Source organism: Cherax quadricarinatus, chromosome 1 (genome assembly GCF_038502225.1).
Source record: "Cherax quadricarinatus isolate ZL_2023a chromosome 1, ASM3850222v1, whole genome shotgun sequence".
Taxonomy (NCBI): domain Eukaryota; kingdom Metazoa; phylum Arthropoda; class Malacostraca; order Decapoda; family Parastacidae; genus Cherax; species Cherax quadricarinatus.
In genome coordinates, this window is record NC_091292.1 from 16,872,446 (window position 1) to 16,882,445 (window position 10,000).

Genomic DNA, 10,000 nt, shown 5'->3' on the forward strand with positions numbered 1-10,000 from the left:
GTGCATGTACTACTCTACTATTGTGCATGTATCCTTCTCTTTGTGTGTAGGAAAATGTATATTTCATGTGGTAAAAATTTTTTTTTCATACTTTTGGGTGTCTTGCACGGATTAATTTGATTTCCATTATTTCTTATGGGGAAAATTCATTCGCATAACAATCAGCCCTCTTGCACGGATTAAAGTCGCTATGCTGGGGTCCACTGTATTACAGCGTTTTTGGTGATTTTATCTGCAAAATAAGTGACCATGGGCCCAAAGAAAGCTTCTAGTGCCAACCCTGTGGTAAAAAGGGTGAGAAATATTATCGAAATACTGTGGTACCATGGTCAACTGCTGATGCTGCTGCTGCTGTAGCACTGTCAGCTGCTGCTGCTGCTGTAGCACCGTCAGCTGCTGCTGCTACTGTACCACCATCAGCTGCTGCTGCTGCTGTAGTACCATCTGCTGCTGCTGTAGCACCATCTGCTGCTGCTGTAGCACTGTCAGCTGCTGCTGCTGCTGCTGAAGCACCATCAGCTGCTGCTGCTGCTGTACCACCATCAGCTGCTGCTGCTGCTGTAGTACCGTCTGGTGCTGCTGTAGCACCATCTGCTGCTGCTGTAGCACCATCTGCTGCTGCTGTAGCACTGTCAGCTGCTGCTGTAGCACTGTTAGCTGCTGCTGCTGTAGCACTGTCAGCTGCTGCTGCTGCTGCACTGTCAGCTGCTGCTGCTGTAGCACTGTCAGCTGCTGCTGCTGTAGCACCGTCAGCTGCTGCTGCTGCTGTACCACCGTCAGCTGCTGCTGCTGCTGTAGTACCGTCTGCTGCTGCTGTAGCACCGTCTGCTGCTGCTGTAGCACTGTCAGCTGCTGCTGCTGCTGTAGCACTGTCAGCTGCTGCTGCTGCTGTAGCACTGTCAGCTGCTGCTGCTGCTGCTGTAGCACTGTCAGCTGCTGCTGCTGCTGTAGCACCGTTGTTGGTGTGGCTTATTGAGAATACCAAGAAACAATTAAAGAGGGTTAGCCATCCAGGATAACCCAAAAAAGTCAGTGTCATCGAAGACTGTCTAACTTATTTCCATTGGGGTCCTTAATCTTGTCTCCCAGGATGCAACCCACACCAGTCGACTAACACCCAGGTGAACAGGGAAAAATGCCTGGAACTAGTGCTCATATTGGTGAATTTAAAGCCAGCAAAGGTTGGTTTGAGAGATTTAAGAATCGTAGTGGCATACACAGTGTGATAAGGCCTGTTCTGGAAGAAAATACCTAACAGGACCTACAGTACTCAGGAGGAAAAGGCACTCCCAGGACACAGTGTCTCATCAGTCATTGCTGCATCTTCAATAAAGGTAAGTGTCATTTATTCTTCATTTAGTAGAGTAGTACATGCACAATATATATTGTGCATGTACTACTCTACTATTGTGCATGTATCCTTCTCTTTGTGTGTAGGAAAATGTATACAGTATTTCATGTGGTAAAATTTTTTTTTCATACTTTTGGGTGTCTTGCACAGATTAATTTGATTTCCATTATTTCTTATGGGGAAAATTCATTCGCATAACGATAATTTCACATAACAATGAGCTCTCATGAACGGATTAATATCGTTATGCGGGGGTCCACTGTGTATATGTATATATATGTATATGTATATATATGTATATATATATATATATATATACATATATATATACATACATATATATATATATACATATATACATACATACATATACAGTGGACCCCCGGTTTACGATATTATTTCATTCCAGAGGTATGTTCAGGTGCCAGTACTGACAGAATTTGTTCCCATAAGGAATACTGTGAATTAGATTAGTCCATTTCAGACCCCCAAACATACACATACAGACGCACTTACATAAATACACTTACATAATTGGTCGCATTGGGAGCTGATCGTAAACCGGGGGTCCACTGTATATATATATATGTATATATATAATATATATATATATACATTATATTATATATATATATATATACATGTATATATATATATATACACACAATAACTTAAGGAGGGGTGTTAATATTACAGTTTTATAACTGCAGTGTAAGTGTGCCTCTGGCAAGACAGTCATGGAGTGAATGATAATGATGAAAGTTTTTCTTTTTCGGGCCACCTTACCTTGGTGGGAGACAGCCGATGTGTTAATAAAAAATAAATAAATAAATAAATTATATATATATATATATATATATATATATATATATATATATATATATATATATATATATATATATATATTATATATTATATATTATATATTCTATATTCTATAAAGAGAAGCTGCTGAAGTTGGTGAAGGAGTTTGGGAGGATCTGTAAATCAAGGAAATTAAAAGTGACCATACAAGTGTGAGGTGATGAGAGTAACAAATAATTTATGCAATGAAAAAAGAATATCAGATCGATGGGAGGAAATACAAAGGAAGTGAAGGCATTCAGATATCTGGCAGTGGACGTATCAGCAGACAGATCTATGAAAGATGAGGTAAACTATAAAACAGATGAAGGGGGGATGTGAGGTAGTTGATGCATCAGAAGAAAAAAAAATTTCACATATCTACAGAGGCAAAAAAAAAAAAAAACAGAAAGGGGAGGTAGAACATACCAGAATATAACAGTACCAATCCTTTTATATGAATGTGAGGAATGGCTTTTTAATTGCTGCAGTGAGGAAGAGGTTGGAAGTAGTGATACTATATATGTTAAAAAGCCATGGGTGGTGTAAATATTATGCAAAGCATTCAGAGTACAAAAATTAAATATTATGCAAAGCATTCAGAGTACAAAAATCAGAAGATGGTATGGCATTATGAAAGATATAATAATTCAGAGAGTGAAGGAGGGGTTGTTGAGGTGAATTGGACACTGAGAAAGGATGGACTAGTACATGATATCCAAGAACATGTATAAATCTGGGAGAGAGTGAAAGGGGTCATCCCAGGAAAGGATGACTGTTTGGATTTATATAAAAAAATATGAAGTTTAGATTACCGAGAACATTTAAGCAAGAAAGAATCTGAAATAATTAATTTAAACTGGAAATTCAAACTTAAAAAGGATATCCTATGCAGTATCACATTGTTATTATTATAATAATAAAAAAAAGTGCTAAACCTACAAGGGTTATCAGTGCAGCAGAGCAGGAGATAGTGCAGGATTATAAAGTAGCAAGGATGGAGTGGACAACAGAGGAAGAGTTAAAAAGGGTTGTGAGGAGTGCTAGAGGAAGGGTCATCAAAGTTTGTGTAGTAAAACAGTATTGCAACAGTGAATACTTTAGGTATCTTTAAGAACAGACTGAATGTGTACATGACTGGGAGTAAATGGATGTGAGTAGCACCTGTCTAGCAGGGGCTAGTAGACCTACTGCAGTGCTCCTTTATTCTTATACAATTATTACATGTGAAGTGGGAAGGGTTTAAGAATATGACTAAAATTGGCTAATATGCCTGCTGCAATGCTTCTCTATTATTATATTCTTATGGACATGGATAATATACAGCATTAAAGAGTATGACATATCTACCATAAATATTATTGTGATGAAAATACATATTTTAATGTCACAATACTGTACATTAATGAAAATGTTTAGTAACTCAACATAGAAAAATAAATTAATAGAAACATACAGCATTTAAAAACAGAAATAACACATCATTATCAAGGGATAAAGAACACACTGAAATTAATAAAATAATCATGAATTAATACTCTTCACATGTTGATGGATAATGTGTCTATATTTTACTAAGTCACCAAGTCTGCTGCTTGATTAGCTTATTAATGTTGGTAACTTCACCAGATACCTCTAGTGTAGCATGATGTTAAAAACACAAAAAGTAATATTCCTCCTCCTTTGCAGCTTTATTACACCTGTACTCTTCAGATTTAGTCTTAAATTTATTTACGTTATTACAGGCCCTGACATGATTAGGAAACCCATTCCCATTTCTTGCTGCTGTATGCCTAGTGGCACACTATTTAATATAGCTGCTCATCTGAACCCAAAAAAAAATAGTTATTTCTTTGGGAAATTGTTATTTTGGAAGAAATTAGTAGCATAAATAAATAGTACTTTTACTTTTATGAGAGGACAAACGATCGTGATGAAATGCACATCTGGCCTAATCAGTAGCTAACATTTAGATTCAGCATTCCAGTAATATACATGTACGCTGTATTCAGTTCATGAACAATGGACTAATGTTGACATGTCAAAAATCACCTAGGTTAGCTTAGGTTATTTTTATGTACTGTACATTCCAAAACAATGCAGTACAGCCTCTCCTCACTTACTGATGGAGTTTCGTTCCTAAGACCACATCAGTAAATGAATTCATCGCTAATCGAGGAATCACCCCTTACTGATACAGTGGTACCTTGATTTACAAGTTTAATCTGTTCTGTGGCCTAGCTCATAACTTAATTTGCTCGTACATCAAATCAATTTTCCTCACTGAAATTAACTGAAATGCCATTAATCCGTTCCAGGAGAATTCCTGCTCTTGGGAGGCAGGAGAAAATACTTCAAGATAATGCTAATATCAACTCTGTGGCTTATTTATCTATCATAAGTGATCTAATATGACATAATAAACAAAATAAATAACATTGAAACATGATATATATACTCTAGAATGAATAAAATATGTCATTATGTGAAAAGTGGTGGTGGCCACTCCCGCTCTGACCATATCTTCCCATTCTTCCCCTTCTGAAAAGGAGTGTTTGTGAGGCTAACTGTACTAGATCACTAGTTTCATAAGGAAAACAATGAAACAATATATTTATAAATAAGAAATATTGTATAAACACATAATAAAACATAATAGAGAATGTAAAGAAATAAACTGGTTTTATAAAGTGTACGTACGTATTTATCTTGGAGAACAGGTACTGGTGGAGGTGGAGGTGCAGGGTGGAAAAGAAAGGCTACTTGCTATACTCTTAATGGTACACTTTATCGCTTGGCTGGCACTATAGCCTTTATCAACTTCTTCTGCTTTAGTATTGTACATATCGTAGAAGTACACCTACCATCCGACTTTCGACCAAGTTCGGTTCCGAGAAACCGGTCGTAAGTCGAACTTTACTACTGAATATCAACAAAATATTTTTGTAATGACTTTATTTTGTTTTATTTTGGTATTTCATGTTTTACTTTACTTTTTATGTTGTTAGTACTGTATTTTATACTGTAAGGTTTAGGATAAACACTGTGTACAACACAAATAGTTGTTTATTTCCCAGAAATTTGGCATAAAAAACACGGTCGTAAGTCAAGTGGTCGTAAGTCGAGCAGGTCGTAAGTCGGATGGTAGGTGTACTACGTTTGTACTGCCTGGCCAAGTCCACAACCTGCACACCTCACTCGTGTTTATCTATGATATCATTCTTTAATTCAAGGGACATCATCCTCTTTTTCTTCTCAGCACTGTCCTTTGCACTTACTTTCTTAGGGCCCATGGTTAGAAAAAAGAAACTTTGAAAAATAATTGCACAAAATGCAAGCACAACACAAGAGAAATGCCAACTAGTGGCAGAGTTCTGAAACGTAACTCGGATTTTGGCTCGTAACTCAGAGCAAAAAATCGACTGAGCGATGGCTCATAACACAAAAAACTCGTATGTTGGGGCACTCGTAAGTCAAGGTTCCACTGTACCTCTAAAATATCACCACCCAAAATTAAACCATTCAGTTTTATGTTTGCTGTGAAAATCCTTTCAATCCGTTCACTAGTAACGGTGATGCAACATGAAATAGGTCAATAACTTACTTCCAAGATATTCCAGGAAACGCACGCATAGATTACAGTGGACCCCTGCCTTACGAACGCATCGCGTTACGTTAAATCTGCCATACGAAGCATTTGAACACAAAAATTTCGCCTCGCCTTATGTGTTTCGGCCGGGACGCGTCCCATGTTTGGCCTCAGCACCAGTATTTACAAGCCAGCCAGTGCGGTCGCGTCTACGCATACATTCGGTACATTTCACATTATCCCAGTGTTTTTAGTGCTTGTAACTGCAAAATAAGTCACCATGGATCTCAAGAAAGCTTCTAGTGCCATCCCTGTAGTAAAAAGAGCGAGAATTAGTATGGAATTGAAAAAAAGGGATTAAGGAAATGTGTGCATAGTGGGTTGAACTGCAAACCTTTATGGATGAAACTCACCCTGACACAGCTACTGCAAGCCATGTTGGCAACCTGTACAATGACAATGTTATGGCCCATTTTAGGAAAGTCTTAAACGAACGGGAGGTACAGAGCTCTATGGACAGATTTGTTGTGCGACAGAGGTCCAGTGACTCTCAAGCTGGTCCTAGTGGCATTAAAAGAAGAAGGGAAGTAACCCTGGAAAAGGACTTGCTACTTCAAGTCCTAACGGAAGGGGATTCCCCTTCTAAACAATAACTTTCACACACTCCCCTCCTCCCATCCTATCAATCATCACCAGATCTTCAATAAAGCTAAGTGTCATGTATTCTATTCTCAGCATAGTAGTAATTGTGCATGTCTTCTTCAGTTTGTGTGTATTAAAATTAATATTTCATGTGGTAAAATTTTTTTTTTTTCATACTTTGGGGTGTCAGGAACGGATTAATTTGATTTCCATTATTTTTTATGGGGAAAATTAATTCAGCTAACGATGAGCTCTCAGGAACGGATTAATATCGTAAGGAGGGGGTCCACTGTACTTGGAAAAAAAAAATAGAGAAAATTGCGCTTTTTCAGTCTTTGCATAGGATAAGAGTGATCTTCTATAGTTACCCTTCAGGCGCATAACGTTTTCTGTAATGATTACGGTCACTTTTTTTTTTTATTCCTCCCCACCCTCCACTGCCCACCCTTCAATACCTCTCCATATAATGTCAGTTTTTATTCATTTGAGCGTCTTTATCATGCTTCTATGTTATTTATAAAAACATAAAAAAGAAGCACTGCAGCAGGCTTACTGGCCCATGCAAGGCAGGTCCAACTCACACCCACCCACATCCACTCGTGTATTTATCTAACCTATTTTTAAAACTATGAGAGGTTTTTAGCTTCAATGATGCTACTCAGGAGTTTGTTCCACTCAGCCACAACTCTATTACCAAACCAGTGCTTTCCTACATCTTTTCTGAATCTAAATTTTTCCAATTTGAAACCATTGCTTCGAGTCCTATCTTGGTTAGATATTTTTAGCAAATCATTTACATTCCCTTTATTTATTCCCGTTGTCCATTTATACACTTCAAGCATATCTCCCCTAATTCTACACACACAAACACACACACACACACACACACAGATGTAGGTCCAGGAGCTATGAATCGATCCCTGCAACCACAAAGTTACAGGGTGATGTGATGCTTGGATGCCTTAGAACAAAGGCTGCTATGGGATTTAGTTATGCTAGGGAAAAAAGGGACTAAAAGATATTGGGTTTTGCTTGGCTAGGACAGTGGAAATGGGACAGATATGTGGCATTTTTGTTCTAGGAATAATGACAATGGAATAATGTGTAGTGATGAACTTGGCATGAAAGGAGAGGGAAAAGCATGATACTGTTACTCCAGGAATATGAACTAGGGACTTGTGAACTTCAACAGCAAAAGTAAGAAAGAAAAAAAAAAAGATAATTTGACTACTACAGTGTGACTGCCACATTTAACCTCGCTGTCTTCCCTCAACAACCATAACAATGGCTGGGTACACCCAGCAGGCTCTTCTTTGTGATGGTGTTCCCATGCTGGAGACTCAGCAAGTCAGCTGGAATAAGACAACAGCAGCTGTGTGAGAGAATGATAAACACTGCGAGGGTCAGCACTGGCTGCCAAGAAGACAGCAAACACAAAATATTAGCTTCTTGTTGGGTTTTTTCTTAACCCACAACCTTTTCCAGGCCTTGCAATAACCCATGGCCTTCCCCAGACCTTGTCACCTGATACTGTGACCTTACTCAGACCTTGCAAATCTCCTGACCTTCCCCAAACCTTGTTCCTTGATATTGTGACTTCCTCAGACCTTGGAAGATACCCCTGACCTTCTCCAAACCTTGTTGCCTGATCATGTAACTTTCCCCAGACCTTGCAAGATCCCCTGACCTACTGCGCACTTTACGTGATCCCACGACCTTTCCCAGAGCTTTGCTGATCCCATGAACTTCCCTGGACCTTGCCTGATCCCATGACTCTTGCCAGACCATTCTTGTTCCAACGTCCTTCCCCCAGACCTTGATTGACCCCATGACCTTTACCCAAACCTTGTCTGCTCCTATTACCTTCCCCAGACCTTGGCTTACCTGTACTCACCCCATGACATTTTCCCTAAATCTTGCCTTACCTGTCATACACCAAACAGACAGGCATCTACAAACATTAACAAGTGAGGTTAACAAGAAAAACCATAGAGATGTGACTGACTGAATTCATTTAATATTCTTTCAATGCGATGCCAATTCTCCCATAGTAAAAACAGAAGAAGATTGAGGACAGGCATTAATGAACACTGCATCTCATACACTCATAGGTAGAAGAAGCCTCCAAGCGAAATCAAGGTATCGGTAAGAACAGTAGGAAGAGATAAAAAAAAAAAAGGACCAGGGGCGTGAAAGAGTCCATACAGCAAAACAATTAGCAATCTTCACATGACTAAGCAATTAATGTATTATTATTATTATTATTATAATCAAAAAGAAGCGCTAAGCCACAAGGGCTATACAGCGCTGCATCAGCAATTAATGTAACTCTTTTGGCGATGAAAGACATCATACGAACTATTCTCAGTCGCTACTGATAAACAGTGATGTCACCATCATACAGAAAACACCTTAAATAATGCATATACTGTATTGTTATTAGTAGAAGTAGTGGTGATATAATAATAACGATAAATTACAACTGCTTTATTATATTCATGTGGAAGCACTAAACATATAGGGGTCAAATGACCCCCTAGGAAACTGGGAGGCAAACAGGTTTAATCTAAGCAAGAGAGAACGTACCTCCAATTCTTTGCATCAAGAGCCCTTGAACAGCCTCAGAATATCTACCATTCATTTTTTTTTTTAACACAGGGTTTGACAAGGTCAGGTTAAGGATCCATAGCTTTATTGACAAGCTATTTACAGGTTAAGGATTCCTAACTTTGACAAGCTAAGAGCTGTTACCTACATCAGCTCATTTGAAAGCATTTTTATTGTTATGAAACATACAAGTAGGGAACAGGATGAAGTTGGAGCCATCTGTGGGCCAGCATTTTCATCTGATCAGCTGACTTTATCTCGTTGACATCATAATGCTGTACAAATGTGTTCCATACTCGAGTCATCCTGGGGATAAATGATCTCTGATGAAGTGATGTTCTGGAGAAGGGTACAGCCAGAGTGAAGTTGCTGCTTTCTGCCCATCTTGTGGTACAGAAGCTTGCTTCACGCAGTCCTCGAAGTGGATCAAAGTGTGGGACTTTGACAGTACTGGCCTTGTACATAACAGTAAGGCCACCCACATCCCTCCTGTGTTGAAGGCTCTGCTGAAATGACAGATCTATCCAGGATGGGTCCAGGCGAGAGATGAGACGTCTTGCTTTGTTCTATACTCTGTCAAGTAGTCGCAGATGAAAGGGGGGCAGGCGAACCAAGAAAGTGGAGCATACTCAAGGTGTGAGTGTACTTGTGCCTCGTACAAAATCTTGCAACCCCTGCTGTCAAGCAGATGCGAGATACAGCGAAGTGCTGTAAGCTTCCTGGCTGCCTTGTTTGCAAGATTTACAACATGGTTTTTCATGGTCAGTTTGGAGTCAAATTTCACCCCAAGGATATCAACTTCTTCCCCAGGTGCCAACACCCTCCCATTCATCCTTACTACTGCACCGGCATTACCATCATGGTGCCTAGAGATCATCATCATTTGTGTTTTCTCAGGTGCCAATGTTACTTGACATCTATTTCCCCAAGCTGATATAGCTCTCAGCTGGTGATTGGTGTAGCTTAGA

The 10,000-nt window shown here is 39.1% G+C and overlaps 1 protein-coding gene across 4 annotated transcripts in view; it reads right to left on the minus strand.

The window, feature by feature from the left end:
- Nucleotides 1–10,000, minus strand: part of Nbr (exonuclease mut-7 homolog) — a 60,168-nt gene that overhangs the window by 31,514 nt on the left and 18,654 nt on the right. Inside the window, exon 2 of one of the 4 annotated variants that reach the window (XM_070098942.1) lies at nucleotides 7,681–7,777. The exons of the other annotated variants lie outside the window; for them this stretch is intronic. The gene's annotated coding sequence lies outside the window, so the exon portion shown is untranslated. The remainder of the gene's footprint in view (nucleotides 1–7,680; nucleotides 7,778–10,000) is intronic. 4 annotated transcript variants of the gene reach the window in all.